The sequence below is a fragment of the Sylvia atricapilla genome, chromosome 2 (assembly GCF_009819655.1).
Source record: "Sylvia atricapilla isolate bSylAtr1 chromosome 2, bSylAtr1.pri, whole genome shotgun sequence".
Lineage (NCBI taxonomy): Eukaryota > Metazoa > Chordata > Aves > Passeriformes > Sylviidae > Sylvia > Sylvia atricapilla.
Window position 1 is genome coordinate 63,621,602 of NC_089141.1, and position 22,148 is coordinate 63,643,749.

The window sequence follows — 22,148 nt, forward strand, 5'->3', positions numbered from 1 at the left end:
CCAGCTCTTCTAAGTTAGATACCTAAATATGTTAGGCAAATCATACTTCAGTACTTCCTATTTCCTCTGTCTCTCCACTTGGAACTTATTTTGATCACATTCCTCAGAGCTTCATAGCAGCACTTTTAATGCAGTACTTCTGACTCACCTTTGCCTCAGAAAATGTGGAGTTTGCTCCAGGCTATAATACATTTGTTTTCTGAACTGACAGTTTATAAATACTAGCTTTCCAGAGCCAGTTTGGGCATCCATCCAACAGTTTGTCACGCGGTATAGAAGTACCTGACCCGCTGAAGATATTTTGTATTCAGATCATTTAATCACATTTTGTTTTAAGTAAATTAGCCCACTGGTCCCTCACATGTTATATCCATTACCTAGATTCATCTTGCGATGTTAGTGCTGTTAAATTGCCAGTAGCTGCTCTTACTCTCTTTGAGGTTATTAGGACTTAGACAGCAATTAAGCAACATGTCGACTGCACTAGTGTTTCGACATACAGTATAAGAGCTTATAAGAAGATTGAATAGTAGCTCCTGACTAACAGAGCATGTGGCTACATATCATGCTGTAGATGCCAGCATATGAAATCATTTTCCCAGGACAATATAGTAAATAAGTTAAAGCATGACATGACAAAACTTCAGAGGATGTACTGCAAATATTCTGTTCTGAATTTTGCAATGAAAATTGATTCATTAGCAATTAGAGTAGAATTCATACCATTTGCATGTCTCCTCAGGTAAAGTTCATTCTCTTTCATCTCTTCAGGTGATACAATTATTGCATCAAAGGCAGGATTCTGCATTTGGAGATGGTCTGTCCAATCTGTGGCACTCCACAGCAGTTCATTTATATGAGAAATTAATATTTATCATATAAATACACTACATTTGCAAATATTCCACAATTGACCTTGCAGAAATATTTCGTCAGTGATTTCAAGGGTGGATGTTCCTTCAAACATGAACCCTTATTAATTATGTGCAAAAAGTGATTGTATATTCAGGCTGTATATGATAATCTGTGCTCTGATAATTTTGGCCCATGGAAGGCTCATTGTTGCTTGTCAGATGAACCAAATATCTTTGGATTTTGACTTTTAATTATCAATATAAAAATTGTAATTGAATAATCAAAGAAAGAAAGTAAAAAATTAAGCTTGACTCTGCAAAAACAAAACACATTTAATAAGTTTAGAAAATGCTTTACAGCTCCATCAGCTCTTCCATGATTTTAGTCATATGGTAGCTCATAATAGCATGGTTCAGTTGCTTAAACACAAGCACTGCAAGATCACTAGTGTCCTACCTCAATTTTAGCTGCCATTTTGGAGAGGTACAGGTTCTCTGGGTCATATCTGCCAGTTCTGTGTGGATTTTTAATAGGAAAAAGGAAGGGCTTTGTGATTAACATGTCTATTAGATACCTTAAAGGGATAAAAGGGGAATAAATCCACTCATAAAAATGCTGACATAAATATAGTTTGCTATTAAGCTTCATAGTTCATTATTAACTATCTTATATCTAGAATTCTCTTAAAAGAGAATAAACTTTATAATATGAATTTTTTACTTCATTCATGTATTAACAAGTCCATCAATAATTCGTATTTGTTCTTACAATAGTATTACATTTGTGATATTGTAAGTTCAGGTTGGATTTTGACAATACATTCAAGATAATAAGATGAAAATAACTTGAAGAATATTAATTTGGCCTAATAATATCTCTTGCATAGAAAGATATTAGGTTTTTCCCTATTTAAAATGAGTCATTAAGAAATCTCTCACTCATGGGAAGAGAATAATCTCACCTAAATTAAGACATCTGAAATTTAAGTGTGTTGCTTAGGTTGGTTTTCCTGGCTCCCTCTGCAGTCCATGGAGAGTCATTCTTCCTACCTGTTTTAAAAGCAAACTTGTGATCTGGAGGATCTCGTTTCTTTCTCTGATTAGAGATTCTAGATGATCTCAAATAGGGAGGGAGGGTGATGCTTTGAGAGGCTGCCTTGAACAGAGGCTAGACAGTGTTAAAGGAATAAAGTAGAGATTTATTAAAAAGGCTTTCAAAGAATACACCTTGGTCAGTACAAGAGCCTGGGTGAGGCTCCACGCAAGACGGACAATGGATCACACATTTTCACACTTTTATAAGTTTTGGTCCATTTACACATTGGGGTTAATTTTCCAATTACAGCTCAGGTTATGAAGCCCCATCCTCCCAGATTGCTCTCCTCAACTTGCAGCTGTTTATACTTTCTCTACCTGAAGCTGCAACAGTGTCATTGGTTCTTGGACTGGAAAATGATTGTTTTGTCTGACTAAACTGTGAGGAGAACTTGCTAACACTTTATATGAAGTTCAGAGTTATATCCAAACGCAGTACCAAATCTGGAAAATATGAAAACTAAAACTTAAGATGTCAGGGGCACCTGCTCCCCGTAACAGAGAATCTGTTCCATACTGGTGAGGCATGGGATACTTTTTTAAATTGCTGTTGATCCTTGAACAGTTTTTCCACAGGCAAGACACAGGCTTGTATCAGGAAAGAGATACTTTCTTCATAGAGCTGCTTTTGGTAACCAAATAATACATGTTTTGTTCTCCTTCTTTCCAAGACATCAATGCAAAGGAGTTGGCTATGAGTGCCATAGAGTTGCCAACGAGTGCCATAGAGTTGCCAACGAGTGCCATATGACTATGGCACACTGTGTAGGAAGTTCCACCACGAGGTTTCTATACACTGAACTTCACCTGCATTTATAAGAGGATTGCTCATTCCTTGAATCCTTATAAGAGTACCTCCTGCATAGCTAATTTTCTCAGCTATTGGATACCTTGCTCCATGGTGTTCTATGCATCTCAGTGCAATAATAGACCATTCTTGAGAAAACACCTTTGCTTCTCACTTAATAGGAGTCGCCTGCAGAGGCTAAGAGTTTCTGTGCTTTTCCCAATCTCCTTGTCAATGCCTGCATACTGGGACAAGGATCCCAGTTGCTTGGCTTCACCACCATAAAAAGCTTTCTCCCTATTTAGCCTTCTTTGTATAAATATGGAGACCAAAATACTTTTGGTGGTTGTACATAGAATGATAGCCTAGCTGCTTGATGACAGTGTCCATTTAGATCTCTTGCTTTTGCAGCTAAGTGCTTCTCTTAAAAAAGCTAGCTTTGAGAGAGGTAAAGCATAGTTTTTCTTCTATTTGTTAAGTACTTAAGGCTTAAATGTCTGAACAATTATTCACAGGCTTCCCTCTCTGAGGAACCTGACAAGCTAACACATCCTTTATAATACAGCAATTCCACAAAACCAGTCTTCTCCTGAAAATTAACACTATTAATGTATACCCAAACACCCCTTCACACTCAGAAGAAGGTTGAGAATTGAGTAAGAGTGATGCTTCATATAGAATCTGTTAGTATTAATAAATAAGTGCAAAATATATTACTAGGATATTTATCACTTCCTTTAAAGTATAATCCTACGTAATACAAGGTTTATTATTTTGCTGTTGAGCTTTGTCCTTATAGCTTATCCTGATAACCTCAAAATGGTTTCTAGTTACAAATAAAATACCTTTTGGGCTGTAAATATAAAAAAGGCAAACTCTAGCACACATCCCCTGTAAGTTAGATGCAGGAGAGTGTTGGATATTTGTTAAAGTCAACTACTTGGTACACAGCTTCAGTGTTTACTTCGGATAACACAAGCTCCTTCTGTGAAATGAACATCTTTTCAAAAAAACAACTGTGTTTCAAGAGCCATGGACTTATCTGCTTGCCACAAGCTATAGGGATTGCAACCCTTTGATAGCCACATGTTGTGTGCGCTCCTACACAGGTAATGGTCCTACACACACCATTATTTGAGATTCTCTGCCACAAGCAAGCAAGATACACTAACTGCTGACAAACACAAGACCCTATTCCACATGTACAGTAAAAGACAAATTATTTGGAGATTAAAAGTAGAGCTAAAACCACATCCTGCAGCTCTGGTGCAGTGCAGCTCAAATACAGAAGGAAAAGATACTTAAATTGTTTGCCTGGGGATAATATTCTCATTTGAGGGCTCAGTTAGAGGACTGAAGTACCTATACTGAAAGACTGTAACAGGATGTAGTTAATAATTATATTAGTGATGAGGAAAAAGTAGCAGTTTTATGGAGTGCAGTTGGAGTTGAACCTAAACATTGTTGCATATCTTCTGCTGCTTCACAAAAACACAGCCCTAAACCGATGCTGAAATTGCAGAAATTCTACAAATTTACCTTAATTCAGAAGCTGTAGAGTTGACGAGATTGTAGAACGTTTACAGACTGGTTAAAGAAAACAGAACCAAAAAACTCAGCCATTAATAACTTGCTGTTGCTGAACTAAAGAAATGCATTTGCAGTAGACAAGTGATTTCAATGAAAAGCCAAGGGATAATTCTTAAGTCTGAAGGGACATGTCATACACAGCTTGCAAAATTAAAGAAACACAAATAATCTTCTATTTGTGGTTGCTTTCATAAAACATATATTTGATATTACTGTTTTAATTTGGACCACTACTGAAGATTGCAAAGGGTCACAACAGTATCAGAAAATCTGTTTGGCAACAAATACACCAGGAGAAGAGCAGGAAGTACAGTGTAGGGAACATTACAGGTTGTATATTTTTATTATGAAACACAGTCTCACAGTGCCAATTATTGCTGGTTCAAGGACAAACACTGTGCAAAGAAACTGGGACATACGCAGAAAAGATGTACAGGTCAGTGCAAAAAGCACCTCATGGGGACAATACCTGAGAATTCCAGAATCATCAGCTTGCAGACGACAGCACAGAGTCCATGGAGAATACCTTAACATCTCCACAGCTGTTTAATTTAGAAGTTATTATTTGAATTCCTTTGCAAGTGAAAGCAATGCAATATAAAATTGAGCTTTATCCAGAGTCCTCTGCTTCTTGTAATCTCATGGCAGGTTTGTCAGAGGCTACTTAAGAAGGTGAAATTGCAGAAAATTTCAATGCTTCTAAAACATATACTACAAAACCCCTCACTCCCCTGAGTGTTATACTGGTGAAGGTAACATATAACTGTAAACAACATATGTTAAATCCTTATGTTGTGAAACGAGGAGGTCATGCATTATTTGGTACAGGATGTCTGAGAAAGATTTAGTTGGACTGGCAAAGTGTAATGTGTTTGCAGGTTTTAAAATAACTATGGACTCCAGCCCAAAACAAAAATAACTGTTCTTAGTGTTTATACAATAAAAACCATCTTTAGAATGGTATCAGAACCACAGACATCATCAAGACATATCAGCATAATGTAACTGACAAAAAGGCAAACAGAATATGTTGGGTGTACTAAGCAAAGTTCCAAGAGCAATGGAAAAATATTAATGCCATCATTCAAGACAATTTTGATGTCTCTTTATGCTGTAAAGTCTGTATGGACTTCTTTTTTTTTTTTTTTTTTTCCTGATTAAAAAGGGGACAGTTGTCTGCGTGCCTGAATCCATCTATAATTCAAAAATGACACACTTTTAGTAACCAGAATGGATTCATATTGTAAGCATAACACACATTGCTGTTATCAGAACTGTTGTTGAACTGGAGTTCAGTAAATTTGTTTTTCCTCTTTTTGATTTGCATTTCCAGTTGGTAAAACAAAATGTTGTTCTCCAGATTTCCATCAGTTATATCCAGGATTTGCAATGGGCTAACTAAACTGTCTCAAAATTACTATCACAGACAAATTCATGCAATCTAAGAAATGTTCACTCCTCAGAAACTAATTTTCCTTTTCTCTGAAGTGTAGTAGTTGATCCAATAGATAATCTTGGCCAATTTCATTGCAAAGCCAAGCACAGTAGCTTAGATCATCACCAGAGTAAAGACCATAGTAGGAGCATCACTGACTCAGTGAATAATGATAGTTTAATGAATTTTGTAACTCTTTTCTTTCTCCAAGCTGCTCTGGCACATGAAGGTATGAAGGCTTCGCTGATAAAGTCACATCAGGGAGAGAGAGACAGTATTTTCCTTGTACTATGCTTGTTCTGATATGATTTCAGAATAGTTTGCAATGGTTTTGGCTTCTTTTTCTCTCTGCTAAGGTCAGGATGAATAACACAGGAAACAAAAGATCAAGTTTGGAATGTTTATTGTATCTTATCTATTGAGACTATTTACAGACTCATGAGCCGTGAGCTCAATCTAGCAAGCTAGAGAAATGAGGTAAAATGGAGAGCTTCTAACTCTTTTCAAGATCTTTTAAGCAATAATTACCCAATACCAAGGTGACACCTATATTATTTATATTTTTGACCCAATAATGACCACCCAAGGCCTGCAATGCAGACTTTTTTCACCCAATAACAGAAAACCACCTAAACCCATGAAGAAGAAGGAAGAAGAGGGTGAAGAAGAAGGAAGAAGAAGATGAAAAAGGGCAAAGACAACACCTAGACAACACCTACATCTTGACTCATATGTATTACTATACACTAAAACCCCAAATTCTAAGTTTCTAGGACTCCAACAACTTTCAGGAAATTTTACAGCATACATGGAGGATTCAGTTAAAGTTCAACAAACCCATTTACTTCACATCTAAATGTTTTTGATATAAAGGCAGTCTAGACATTTTGTGTATTAGTAACTGCAATAAATATTTTTACAGTTAAATCCCATGTGGATTTAGGATAGTTGCCCCTCAAAACTTTGAGGGGAGGTACTACCTTTCAAAAAGTGCATGGCTAAAAACTTAACCATGCTCTTTCCCTAACCCTAATGTTCTTTCCTTGATGAAATTTTTATGTATGTCTCTTCAAAAAACCAAAACAACCAAAACCAAAGTAAATAAATGAACCAAACAAACACAACGTGAGTGCAAGATTATCTCTGGACACAGGATGATACAATTAAGCCAGAAAGATACTGAGATGATTAAAGATCAACTCAAAAGTTATTTTCTCAGTTAGGGTTTGGATGGAACAAAATATTCCTTAAATGCTCTTCTGCTTAGTTCAAGATTTCTTCTGACAGAAAGGTTGGTTGACTGGTTTCAGGCAAATGTGATAACTATCCTAGTGAAATGGCTTAGATGGACATATTGCAGACTCTTGTCCTGGCTGCTAACTTAAACCCTGGAAATTTTTAATTTCCTTGAGTCCTAACAGAATCCAGGCATTTTTATTTACTGGGACATTGAATAAATGGAATTCATTTCACCTAATTTGAAATATTTACCACATAGTCTTGTAAAGCTAAAGTAATCATCTTGGTTTCCCTTTCCAATCAACGAGAAAAAAAAAATGGTTCACAAGTATCACCTATTTTGCAAACTCGTTTAAAGTTCAGATGCTTTGTCTTTCAGCTGTTTTGACCCCATTTTTTATGTGTGGGTGAATTGATTCATCTTAGAAAACTAGCAACAAACCTATAGATGCTGAACTTAATGTGAAATGAATCTTTATTTTTTCTAGCACACTCTTCTGAGTCCACTTCAGCCAATATTGGTTCTTTAGACATACACACAGGAAAGCAAATTCATATGCTTTCTAGACCGTGTTCCAAACAGTTTATTCACTACAACAGAGCACTTGGGTAGTTCAAGTCACTGTGCTGTCCAAGATTTTTCTCTGTAATTCAAGGTGTTTCCTCCACAAAAGACAATTTTGCTTCTATGTATCATAAGTTCTTTACACTCACTTCCATCACTGTATTCTGGTCTTTATTTTTTTTTCTGACCTGTGTTTTTTTTTTTCTTTTAAAGACAGACACTTCATGTGAAAAGTTTGGGTTCCCTCCCTCCCACCCTCCCTCCCATACATTTTTTCTGTTTAGGTTCCTGTTGAATAGATGCCATCCTTGATTTTTAAGGTATATTTAGCCTTTTCTCTTTATTTTATTTTATTTTATTTTATTTTATTTTATTTTATTTTATTTTATTTTATTTTATTTTATTTTAATAAAGTATTTACTTATAATGAAATATATATAAAGTAAATCCCACTGAAATCAAAGGTATGACTTGTTGAATAAGATATCATGAATGAGAGTAACAGAATCTGTCGTACAGTAAAATTTCTGAAAGAAAACTTTGGGGTTTTTCAGTAGCACTTTAAAAACAAAGTATTGAACATAATGTATTATAATGTAAATTCCATCAAACACTGTGTCATTAACATTTAGCAATCTTGTTTATTCAAGTCAATCCATCTATATATACAAATTTGATATTTGCTTTTTTAAAAATTTAACATGCCTAAGTGCCCATAAATCAGTTATGACAATCATTGTTAAAGCAATCAATAGTAAGGAATATGCATTAATTCAAATAATATTGATAGCCACATGAACCTGCATCAGTCTTCTGTGAAATAAGAAAAATGATACATCTTCTTAAAATCAATATTTTCCTTTTTATGTCATTCATTTGAAAAGTATCAATAATACATCACTTTATACCTTATGTGTCAGTAGCCCTACATTTAAATGTAGAGATATCTTGAAAAAATATTGAAGTGATGCAAAACAAAAAAATCATCAAAGCAATGACCTGCTAAAAACTTACATTCATCCATTGTATTGTGGGTATTCATCTGAACTAAAATATGTATGGGCAGCATTACTGGTTGGATATATTATTTATGACTCAGACCTCAATAACAGATGCTTGTATACCACATTTGTCCTGGAGTTAAAGAGCAAGAGGAACAGTAAGAGAACTCAGTATTGCCTTTATCTATCTTCAGACATTAGAACTATGAAGTTAGGCAGGTGCGCAGACCAAAGTGGAAATACAAGATGTGGAATTACAACATCCATTCATCACAAAGGAAACATTTTAATTGGTTATATGTGGAAAATATCTACTTGACAGTCAGTTTCTCACTTTTCACATAAGTGCTTTGCTGCTTGGATGCCTAATCTTGTTTAGTATAGGGAAAGTAATTTGACATGAAAGTACCTAGATGGCTGCCGAAAATTAATTGCCAATTAAAAAAGAAAAATGTTTGTGCTACTCTATAAACAAGCCAACATATAAACCTTTCAGTCTTGTTGCTTTATTTATGTCTTTGTAGATCTGGTTTCAAGCTATTTGCATACAATTTATAAATTCATATTATAATTCTCCAGTATATTTATGATTTTATAGTTGTATATATTTTACCTCTATGAAAAATATTTATTTCTTTATGCTTCTGTTGCTTATTATTTAACAAAAACATTTCATTACATTTGATAGTTTATGTCTCTTCTTTAGAATGAGGCATTTTTAGTTGTAGGGCTCAGAAAGAGAGGTTTATTTTCCCCCCACATTAAAACAAAAAAGCCAAACCTCAAAACGATGAACTCCTGTCTCTTACTTCCCATAGCTTCCTCAGTTTTCTTTCAAGCAAGGATGAATACCCCAATGATTCAAAGTATAAAGGTTAATCTGAGTGGAAAATGAAGGCTTTAACAGGATTGTAAAGCTTAAGGACTCCTTTCAGCACTAAAGAGACTTTTGAAAGTGGCTGAGCCATAGAAATTTCATGAGTACCATGGAATGGCCTGCTTAGATCCAAAATACAATTCAAATGGCACAGCTGGCTGAATCCATGAGTAGAAATGGATATTGACTTCCATTTTCTTCCTTCTTCTCCTCCCAAAATTAATTTTCTACACATTGGGTACATTATGTGAATCAATGTTATGTCCACATAAATGTTAGCAATATGTGTAGGATAGATTACTGTATAGCATAAATTTAAAGAAATAATAGAAAATTAATAGAATTTCAAATCTTTTTAAACTGTAACATAAGCATATATCTTTTAAATTTTAAAAGTTCTTTATTTTGGGGGAGTTTGTTAGTTTGGGGTTTTTCGTTTGTCTTTAAAATTGAAATGTATTCCCAGTGAGTGAATTTCAGCCAGTGAAATTCAAAGCTATTACTCCTTATATTAACCTTTTATTCAGTCTTGAAGTCCACATGAGTGAGACAAGTCCTTTGCTAAAACCAATCCAAAAGCCAGATTTTAATGAGGGAAGAAAAAAAACTCTCAGACCAACCAGACCAAACCAGAACAAAACAGAGAACAGAACAAAATCCACTTGCACAAAGTTTTCAAGATCGAGTTTTGACAATTGTAAATCTCTTGGCAAAATATGAGTCCAAGACACCTGATCTACAGATTTAAGCAGCATGAAAAACTGACTGCAAATACTTGGGGAGATTTTTTCAAGATAAAATTATACAATAGGAAAGTTCTGTGAATTCTTATACATTGTTTAGTTTTCTCACAAAACAAATGGTCCCATGTGAAAATCAATAGCGTGGAGATAATGTCAGGGTCACTTATTATGACTGTGCCAAACAGATCTGTAATCCTCAAAAACCAGACACCTACAATAGCCACCATTCAAGGCCTGAATTAGCAGTGACCTGTCTTATTTTTCTTTTCTCTTTCAATTAAAATTATAAGAATAAAATTAATAAGAAGTCATATGTAGATTTTATTGAATGCAACTTTTTACTAGACAAGAAAGTTAATAAAGAATATTAATGTAACAGTTTTTAATCTCAATAAAAAAATCTATAATATTTCATTGTATTTGATACATTCAAGTATTTGTTGATATTGTGATCATTTTTTCATTCTTATTTGTAGTCCTTTAAAAGATAGGTATCTTAGTGATTACAAAAACACTTGTCAATGTGCAAAGTTATCATAAACCTCAAAGAAATGCATTCAAATCAGTTTTCAGGACTTAACAAACATTTAAATTGGAATGAATTTACCATTGGTAAGGCTTCCAAAATATTTTCATTTAAAATTAAATATTTTATGAATATAATCTTGGGTTTTTTCTTGGAAACTCATCATAAAAGTAATTCTTAATACAGGCTTTAAATCACTCACATTCTACAATATGGATCTCTTGGAAAGTATTGGACAATAGTATATCTGTCTTCCTTTTCTAATATGTGATAACAGAGAAACAAATAAAAATGACAATCAAGGCAACAAAATCTTGAATCATTAGATATGCAGGCATAACTGAAAATAAATAGACCTACACAATCTTCAATAGGTGACTGCTTTGGTTTGTGAGCAAGGCCTAAGTGCAGTCATATTCCTCTGCAATATTCCATTAAGTTAGTTATTTGCACCCCAAATTTTATTTTACACCTCCAGTTGACTCTAAAAATATTTTAAAAATAATATTTTTCTCTTTTTATATTACATACAATAAAGTATGGGCTGCTGTTTTTTACTGTCCCACAAAAATCACATGACCCTCACATGACTTACCACAAGACACATAGAAAAAGATGTGGGATATCGAGAGGTGAAAGACAAACTCCATGTTCCAGATATCTACTCGAGCTTTGTGGTGATTCCTATCACTAAAATCAACACGATAACCAGGTAACGATAGATGCAATTAGGAATAGCATTTGAAAGAGATTTATCTTCTCCATAATAATCCTCACAGCTGAGGGCATTTTTAAGTTGGTTTACTATCTTGTGGTCTTTTTGGTTTCCTTATTTCTGTGAGGAGTTGTATCAAACATTGTAATAAAAACAGTCAAGCACCAAACATCTACCCCTTACATTCTTAAGAGATTACTGTAGTCTGTGCTTTTGGACACAGATCTAGGCACAAGATTTGGACTTAATTATTTTAGCTTCCCTCTAGCAACCGAGACATATATCCTGAAAAGCTCCAATTACTTCAAACAAACACCAGAATTCTCTCAGCTATGTAGGTCACCATTCACTTGCTCTTAACTAACTATAGAAAGCAATTCAAAGTCCTCTGTGACTGACCTGCTTAAGATATCTTGCCTTCCTGTGGCCCATAATACTGTGTCGGGTTTCCTCTCACTGGAACAATAAAATAACTTATTGCAAAGGAAATCTTGTGAGAGTAGTGAATCTCTCCATAAAGGGGAATTCAGCAATCAGCCTCACCTGTGGATTCACTTGCCCACTAACAATTTTGCAGTTTTCATCTCAAAGCTTTTTTCTTATTCTTTACTTTGGAAGTAACATCCTAGCCATCCTTAGCTGCATCTATTGTGAAAAAGCAATCAAATCCAATCAACATGCCAAACACAGTCCTTTCCTAGGATAGAAAAGAAGCAGGAAAAAGTTTTATTTTCATGAAAGTACTTATTGAAATATTACCAGAAATTAACATATGCCATTGTACTGAAAATGTTAAATAAGCAGTGGTCATATATGTAATTTACAAAATCATAGGCTAAACTTATTTGCAGATCACAAAGAAGTAGCTGTTCTTGTGAAATCTTCAATAAATTATCTTTTCCCAAACATAATAATATTATGAGAAAATGACTGCCAGCAGCATCTAGCACATCCATTTCTATTTCTGCCTGAAAGCAGAAATTTTAAAAGCAGGTTCAATTTTTTTATCAACTGTCAGTATTTGGCTTTCTCAAATATCTACTTGCTTATTAAATGTTTGGAGCTCAGCCACAGTCTAGCAGAAGTTCTAGTCTCTCCGTCTTGTCCTACACCCCAGGACATGCTTTTATAATTCTCCATGAACTGAATTGGGTAGTTCAGTACTTATCTATATAGGTTATATAGATCTATATTCTTAAAAAACATCCATCAGCTGAGTATAGCTTTCAGTGCTTAAGTGTTTGCTGATCAAATGCCTTAGACATTGTAGTGATAAAAGAGATATAATCAGACCAACATAAGCTTCACACTTACAGCAATGCCTGTGAAAGAATGTGCCACTGAAGAAATTGTTTTTTCAGTAGTGTCAAATCAAAATTGAGCTAACAGTACCACTTCATGTTTCAACCTTCTGTGATTCTTGTCATGTCACATACCAAAAACCAAGATAAGTAACTCAGCAGCCATACCTGTATTCAACCTTTCAAAGAAAACAGAATATCCAACTTAAATAAAGCAATGTATGTAAATTTTCATCTAAATAGATGTTTAGACTTGAAAAATACAACTAATTATCAATTAATAGTTTTAAAGCTTTTTTGGCATGACATTGGGATTGATTCTTTCTTTCCTTGATGTTTACTTTATACATAAAGATTTTTTTTTCCATTTACCCTACTGGTGGAATATTACCTGGTTTTGAATTAAGTAAATAGGCTCCAAATATATTTCAGTGCTCTGTTCAACACTAGTTATCAGAATTAGAAGCAGCAAAAGTGGAACAGCTAAAATCGAAATTATTTTTAACTTTTTAATTCATTAGTCCTTTTTATAAAGGAGGAAAAAAGTCTCGGAGTTTTACTCTAAATGGACATCTGAACACAGCAAAATAATCTTCTGGCCTGGGACGTTTCCATCAAGACACATGCACATATCTCTTGGTCTTTCCATTTAACATGTTTCTTAATTAGTGACGTTCACAAGAAATAATGTCTTGAAGTGACATCATTCACATTTATTTATGGATAAAATATGCCCAGAAAAGAGAGTAATCAGAAGCTGTCAATTTTAGGAATAGTTTTATTGATACATTGATCACAAGGTTTTCTTTTCCTTCAGAAGCTCTGTGACATAGCAACTAAGAAAATATGCAGCATTTTTTTCCACTTTAATCACTGTTTTCAAATAAGCCCTTCAAAGTTTCTGTCTCAGCTACACACTAAATGGAAGGAACTATTTTCCTACCTCCTGGATCTTCACCACTGAACCCTACTAAAGAAAGACTCTTAAACATAAATAATTAATAGAGGCAGACAATAAAGGCTTTTAACCAATATTTAGAAATTTCAGATTATATTTGCAATATTAAAAACGACAAAAAATTAAAAACTTTGTTCATCCAACCCTCTGTTTAAAAAACCCTGGGAATTCAGGACCCACAAACGATGTCATGCAGCAAAACTATTCAGGCAAGCTTTAAAAACGTTTCTTAGTGGAACTGGTACAGCCACACAGGTGCAGAGCTCCACGTAGCCTCATCACTTGTACTGAGCTGCAAGGTTTGTGAGTTTAGGCCAAGCACCGTGTCCATGGCTGTACTGCTTCTCCTGATCCCAAACCTGATGGTTTGCCTTTGATACTGGTAATGCCAACCTTGCTTTGCATATGGAAACTAGATTGCCTGAAGCTCTCCCCGCTAACAGAAAAACATATGGTGAAACTTGTGACAATACATGTTAAACAGCATCGACTCTCATGACTCTATCAATCCTTCTCTTAGAAAATGCAGCACGTGGCTCTGATGTTGTTTTAATAAGCAGAGGTGAAATCCAAGTCATTATATAACTTCTTTTTCTTGCAGAGCAGTCTGACTTTGTTCTAGATAGTAATGTGACCAAAGTGGAAAAAAAAAAAAAAGTTTAGCTTTTAATGAGCTGTCTCAATAGTATTCATCAAAAAGCAAGCTCAAGATTCATCAAAATCAAACATGTTTATTTGTGTAAGCTGTGGTATTAAGTGGAACACTTCATGCTTTAGTACACAGCAGATGAGAAATCGTGAAATAGGAGTGTATTTCTGATGTAAAATGTCTGAAGTAGCAAGTCCCATTTTAGCGTTAAGGTGCAATTTAAAACAATATCTTTAACAGTATTTGCAACAAGGAAATATAGTAGTCCTAAAATTACACAGATTTTATGTATTATCAATGTTTGGGGTTCACATAACCATGTGATACTACCCTTCCTCATAAACTTGAATAATTGTATTTCAACCAGTATGCAATTTCTCCAAGAGGTAAAGAGCATTATGGACTTCTGTGTGCATGGCTGGTTTGCTGTAGCATCACTTAAAGTCTGCAGGATTTATATGAACTGCAGCCATATAACCCTTGGTCTGTGCTCTTGTCAGTCTTCACAAGCTAAACAGTAGGAAATCTGTCAGTACATAGATAGCAAACTTAAAAGAAAAAGAAAAAGGAAACAAAAAGAGCTACTGTAGGAAGCAATGTTGATCATCTTCTATATATCAAACTTCCTTGTGAGTCAGTGCTCAACCAGCATTGCAGCATTTTGTCAGGATGGCTTGTATTAAACATACTGCTCAAAACTGAAGGAAAATGAAACAGCTAGATCAATTCTCAAAATGTTTTATGAGGCTCCCATAGGGAATCTCCTGTAGGGTTTGATTATAGTGACTGGACTTTCTGCTCTGGTTTTGGAAGCAGTCTTTTTATTTAGATTCCTATTTACAGAAGTAAAGAGCAATCTTTATATTCCTAGCCATATAATATATATAATGTATATATATTATATATGCATATATAATTCTCAATCTCAAAGTTGTATTAGGTAGTGTTTCCAAGATAATGTAAATCTTCATAATTGCAGGATGATGGTAAAAAATCTTCTTCTTTCTTTCACATCCTTCTTCGCCTTGTAGGTGATCTAGAAATTCAGCTGAGCTGAGTCAGGTAATGGATAGCAAGAGTTGTCAAAATGGAAACCAACAGACATCTATGACTTGGATGATATAGAAAGAATACCAGAGCTTCCCTCAGTTACACAAACTTTTTCAGTGGAGTGGCAGGACTGACCAGAACTTGAGACAATTTTCAAACTACATGTTAAGTCTCTCAGATGTTACGGAAAACAAAGGTCTTACTACATGTAGTTATGAAGAGCCTGGGGTTTTTTATTTGATTTTCTTGAAGTAGTATATGATCCTTTTTGTTCTGAGTAAATCAGAACTGGTTCATTTTTTTAATATATATCAACTCAAAAGCTTAACTTCTTTATATTAAAATTCACAGAATATGTCATTATAGGATGTTTCATGCAGGCTCCATTTTCAGAAAACAAGAACTTTTGTTCAAATATGTAAGGAAAAATAACCAATATATTCAGGAGAATAACAAGATAAAGCCAAGTTATTTCTGTCAAAACAGTCTTTATTTACAAAAAATACCAAACCTGAGTGTCTCTGAATAAAGCAAAAGTCAAATAGAGAAAAGCACTTAAATCTCAACAATCTCTCACTTGAAGCTTCTATGTTATCCAGAGTTCTCAGGTAAACTTCTCACCCTCGCACATTTGATAATTTTCCCTTTTTTTTTTTTTTTAACTCGCACATAGCCATGTATATTTGTTTTGAGATCTAATGGTATTCTCCTGCTTTAGGTAAAAAAAACAAAACAAAACAAAACAAAACAAACAAACAAAAAAAAACCTTATTCTTTTAGCCTTATGATTTTATAACTTATTATGATGGTTTTTCAAATTTTTACTTGAAGTAAAAGGGTTTTCATAATAATTTATATATTATAAAACAACAATATTCCCTCTCTATCCACATCTATTTTTAACTTTTAAAAAATTTAATCCTCAAAATAAAAATTAGAAAACAAATGTAATGTAGGGTAAATTGAAGTCAAAATGGGGTGGGATTATAAGCAAGAAGCAGTTTACTTTTGCTTGATTGTTACTCTCTTCTGGGAAACCTAAAAGAACATATTTGTTTTCAATAAAATTGTCCCTCTCTTAATTTTTCATTTTAACTGTATCTTTACCCTATGATATCTTAAATTTGGTTTATGTTTCCTGCTCATACAGGTAATATTAGACATGTACCATAAAAAATTCTCAGCAGTGACTTTCAGTTTCCAGAAGTAGTAGCCTGTGGGCTAAGGTGTTGCTAGCCTGTCTACACAGAATGAAGTATTTCCTGGAAGATTTAGTTCTATTTTCCTACGAGTTTATTTCCAGAATGGACCTTGATGGGATGCATCCATGAATACTGAGAGATCTGGCAGACATCATAACGAGACTTCTCACAATCAGAGACTTCTTTGAAAGGTTATGGCGATCAGGGGAGGTGCCTGAGGAGTGAAATAAGGCAAATTTCACCCTGGTCTTCAAAAAGGGTGAGATGAGAACTACCAGCCAGTCAGCCTCACCTCAATCCCTGGAAGGGTGATGAAGAGCCTTATTCTGGAGGCCATCTCTATCCACATGGAGGACAGGAAGAATATTAGGGTAGTCAGCATGGATTCACTAAAGATAAATCATGCTTGATCAACCTGATTGCCTTCTATAATGAAAAAACTACCAGGATGGATAAGAGAAGAACAATGAATATTGTTTGCCTTGATTTCAGCAAGGCTTTCAACTCTGTCTCTCATTAAAACCTCATAGGCAAAGTCAGGAAGTGTGGACTGGATGAGTGGACAGTGAGGTGGATTGAGAACTGGCTGAACAGCAGATCCCAGAGGGTCGTTATCAGTGACACACTGACTAACTGGAGGCCTGTCACCAGTGGTGTCCCCCAAGGTTCAATACTTGGCCCAGTATTTGACTTACCCATCAGTGTCCTGGATGAATGGACAGATGCCCCTCAGCAAGTTCACTGGTGACACAAAGCTGGGGGGAATGTCCCAGAGAGATGTGCAGCCCTTCAGAGGGATCCTGACAGGCTGCAGAGATGGGCAGAGAAGAACTGTCTGCAATTCAACAAAGGCAAATGCAGGGTCCTGCACCTGGGGAAGAATAACCTCACGCAGCAGCACAGGCTGGAGGCTGACCTGCTGGGAGGCAGCTCTGCAGAGAAGGAGGTGGCAGTCCTGGTGGATAACAAGCTGTCCATGAGTCAGCAGAGTGACCTGGGGGCCAAGGAGACCAAAGGTATCGTGGAGTGCATTAGGAAGAGCATTGTCAGCAGGTCAAGGGAGGTGATCCTGCCCCTCTACTCAGCCCTGGTGAGGCCACATCTGGAGTGCTGTGTGCAGTTCTGGGCTCCTCAGGACAAGACATGGAGCACCTGAAGTGGGTCTAGTGGAGAGCTACAAAGTTGATCAAAGGTCTGTAGAAGCTCTCTTAGAAAGAAAGGATGATAAAGCTGGTCCTGTTCAGACTTGAGAAGAGACAAGTGAGAGGCAACCTTATTGATCTCATTGTCTGTCAGTATCTGAAGGGAGCGTGTCAAGAGGATGGAGCCAGGCTCTTCTCAGTGGTGTCAACAAATAGGACAAGAGGCAATGGACAGAAACTAATCCACAGTAAGTTCCACCTGGACGTGAGGAGGAACTTTATTGAACACATGACCACACCCTGGAACAGATTGCCCAGAGATGTTGTGATGTCTCCCTCACTAGATGTATTCAAGAACTATCTGGATGCAATCCTGTGAAAGGTGCTCTAGGATGACCTTGCCTGAGCAGAGAGGTTGGATCAGATGACCCACTGTGGTCCTTTCCTACCTTTCTTATTCTGTGAGTCTGTGAAAATGAAAAAAAGTAATGTGTTGGTTTATGTGAACATATCTAGGAAGTATCTGTATATAGTGCTGGGCATAGCTCTTTGTCATGACAGTAAATGCAAACAACAGCTATACAAATGTGCAACCAAATGTGGGTGTACGTTTAATTCCAGAGGAATTAAAAGGAGAAAAACTGGTAATGTTTTAGATGCTAATAATTACAAAGGAATTAATCTACTGGGGGCGGGAGGTTATAAAGTCAATGAGATGACAGTGTTTTATCACGAGTGTTATGTGTAGCTTAGTGTTACATCAACCTTCTCAAACACTGTTTGGGACATGTAGGTGTTTGGGAAATTGAGACACAATTTTCAGGAGGATAACAAAACCCATAGCTTAATTGTGACTGAGTACTTAAGTTTAATGAAGAGTTGCAATAATATTAAAATTAAATATGCCAAAAACCAGCAAAAAGCCCTCAAAATTTCTGGTCCTAATAAATTGATCCAAACTTTTAAGTTATTAATTATTTCGTGTCCATAAGTCAAGAAGGAACACTGTTTCTCTGATCTCAAAAGCTCTATAAATTTATGATTAAAATAACTACCTCTTTTTTATCAGTTTTTTGTGGTGAACATTATATTGTAGCAACGTGATTATACAATGAACAAAAGAGAGACTACCATGACTTAGGTATTAGGACTTCTTTTGTGAGTTGGAGTCCAGCGCTATATTTCGGTTTTTTTCTTCCATTTCATTGATAGAAATCTCTTTTCTGCAGACATTTCCTTGGCCTCTGCCATATTGATCACTGTTGAGGGAGAATGAGTCTTCTGATTGCATTCTACTTGAGAGATTGTTAAGGCAGAACAAGCCTGGAGATTCTAAGCAGGTCACTGGACAGTCCTTCATAAATATTCAGGAGAAACAAACATTGTGAAAGACACTAATGCTGATAGAATTCACAGATATGCTAAGTAAGAATAAAGTATTTCCTGCAGAGAGCTCCTGTAGGGATTATATGGCCTTCTGCTTTAATGAAGTTACACTTCTGACTAATGGCAAATGATGTTAACATTTTCCTTTCAATAACAAGGACTATTTTTTTATTGTTTAAAAAATGATGGGGAAAAAGCACAAGAATTCTAAGCTGAATTACAAACATTTATAAGCATTCTTAGGAAGAAGTTGCATTCACTTATAAACTCAATTTCCACTGAGAGTTTAGGAACAAGTCCTTGACTATGAAAGAGTATTTGCCATTCATAGGAGTTAACATGATTATTTCATTTGCTGCTCCATAAATAGGAAAAGTGTATGTGAAATTAAAAGAAAAAAACTTCTTTGTAGAATCATTTCATACAGATAAGTAGAAATACTAGTTTACTCACTGGATTATCTTATTTTCTGTTAAATTTTACAGACCAGTGTAAAAAAGGGGACAAAGAAGGAATGCTTTTCTGTCTAAAATTCAATATAATTTTGATAAAACTTTTCTTATTATGTTTCTAGTTGCCATTTCACACTAATAATATACATTTCAATTTCAGTTGAGGGAATCTTCCTAGCCTTTATCCACATTTCTGGCATCTAATTTTTAGAAATCTTAGACAGTCACTTCCTGGACTGAACAGATGTACACAGAAGAGTTTGGCTAGAGACCTGATCTTGTACCAGTGTTAACTTGACTATTTTAAATAAAGTCTCAATGAGGCTACTCAACCACATTCAAGTAGTAATGCAAGAAAAGGTTATAGAAATCTATCCTCTGAAGGAAAACCCTCAGTCATCCTTTTTTTAAAATTTCTACCCTTTTAAATATGAGTAAATGGCAATAAAAACTACTTCTCTTTGTTTCATTAGGGTTTTTTATTTTTTTTACAAATTATGTTAATCATAAAACTAACTTAAAATTATAGCAAATAAATAAGAATTTTCCTAGAAGGAGCAAAAAAATATTGAGGATTTATAGATGTGCACAAAGACACATGAACTAACCAGTCTAATAGCAATGAATCAGACAAAGAAGAAAGGGTGTTAGATTCTGTCAACCACCAGAAAGTGTCCACTCAAGTGTGCAAATGTGCTATATGTGTTAGCATGACATATTATAGGAGCTATAAGTTTCTGGAGTTAACTCTTGCTAGTGTCTGCTTTTTCCCCTCTACACTATATATGTTAACACCAGCTTGGGTCAAATGACAGTCAAATTTTGGCACAGGTGTTGTGACAGTTCTACAGAAGAGGAAAGTCTTGTGTTTTGTGGCTTTGGTTAATCAAACGACTGGTTACATTGAGGAATGATAAGAAAAGATCCTTTCAGTTGCTGGGCCAATAAGATTTTTCCTTATTACTGTAGCTAATAACACTTTAAAAAAGACACCAAAACCTGAAAGAAAGCTCTGTCCACAAGCAGCATTTGAGGATGAGCTAAACTGTAGATGTTAAGAAGGAGAGAAAGAGAAGTCATGAGTTCATTTTATTATTCCCACCACAAGAGGATGGAAGAGCTCTGAAAATTACTTTCTGAGAACTGGAAGGGCAAATACAAAAGGAACTGCATGGCTGCTCTCGATTTTCATCGAGGAATTAGACTTGCCCATGACTTTCAATTCTCTCTAAATCTACAAGCCTCAGACCCCCCAATATCAATAACTAAATGCAGGTAGGAATCTTCTCAACTGCCTTAAACATTTAAGAGCAACTTGTATAAATCCAGCCCCTCCACTTGGGGTGAGCATGGAGAATTTCTGAAGGAGAATAGACTTACAAAAAGGCTGGTTGCTCTCTGTTAACTTTAAAAGTCTAAGTTAGGCAAGAAAAAATCCTATCCTCATATGTCTTAATGATTGTCCTACTGAAAGTTTAGGTTAGTACATTCCTACTTGTTACCCAGAAATACGTATCTTGCCAATTCACATTTAGGTAGTTGCATTATTCCACAAATATTTATTACATTTTCTAATTTATTGTTTTTAATATGCTGAGAAATGTTGGCAAAGTTTAATTCACTTAAAAATTCCAGCAACTAAATTTGAATCAAAGTAAATACAAATTAAACATATAAAATATAATTTTTGATGGTTTTCATTACTTAAGTAAAACTTTTAATTGTGTTCAAATATAAAAAATTTTATTAATTCTGCCTTAGTTTTACTTGGCAAGACAAAGTATTATCTGTGTTTCACAGATTGATTTCCTACAATCAGCAAATAATATCTCTCTCTCATCCCTTATACATACTGTTTATTTTTTCCCTCATAGAATAGATGGGGAAAAGAAAGCAGTCCTGTCTCCTGAACTTCCAATCAATTTGTCATTAAACTTATAAAGAAGCATTTTTTTTTTTCATTTGAGGAAAGGAATTGCTCTTAAAACTTAGGAAAACACTCCTATGCACTTTTCTAAATACTTAGTCAGTATTCCATCATCTTAACAGATTGGGGACAGTACTTTTTTACTTAATTTAAATCACTCTGACAGTTTGTCATTCAGTTAGGCAATACTTTTGCTGTCATAATTTCTGATTTAATTTTGTCCTGGTTATGGAGAAATTTGAGAGGAAACTTCCAAAGGGGTACCCCTAGAAAGCAGATTCAAGCGGTCCTTCCTCCAGCTGGTTCGGGAAAAGATTTCCTTGAAGGAAAGTGGAAAAAAAAACTATTTTATTAACAAGCAAAGTTGTTTTTTTGTTTGTTTGTTTTTTTGTTTTTTATTTTTTATTTTTTATTTTATTTTACAAGCAAAATATTCACAAATATATAAAAAGAATAATATTAAGCAATAAAACCTCCACTGTTCTGAAGAGATGGCAAATTCAGAAAGTCCTTGTTGTGGGGGGTAGCTCAGCTCACTCAGTCTCTTATCAGTCCCTCCTGTCCTGGAAAATGTCACGTCCCGGGCCCTGGTGGGCCACAGGTGTGAGTTCCTGGTGGTTTTCTGGGTTTTCAGTCCAGAGCAGGCCTATCAGT

The 22,148-nt window shown here is 35.1% G+C and overlaps 1 long non-coding RNA gene across 1 annotated transcript in view; it reads left to right on the top strand.

The window, feature by feature from the left end:
• LOC136357802 (uncharacterized) overlaps positions 1-21,924 on the top strand; it is a 281,008-nt gene extending 259,084 nt beyond the window's left edge. The window contains exon 2 of the long non-coding RNA XR_010742957.1: positions 21,859-21,924. This is a non-coding gene — a long non-coding RNA (uncharacterized lncRNA). The remainder of the gene's footprint in view (positions 1-21,858) is intronic.
• Positions 21,925-22,148: the final 224 nt, after the last annotated feature.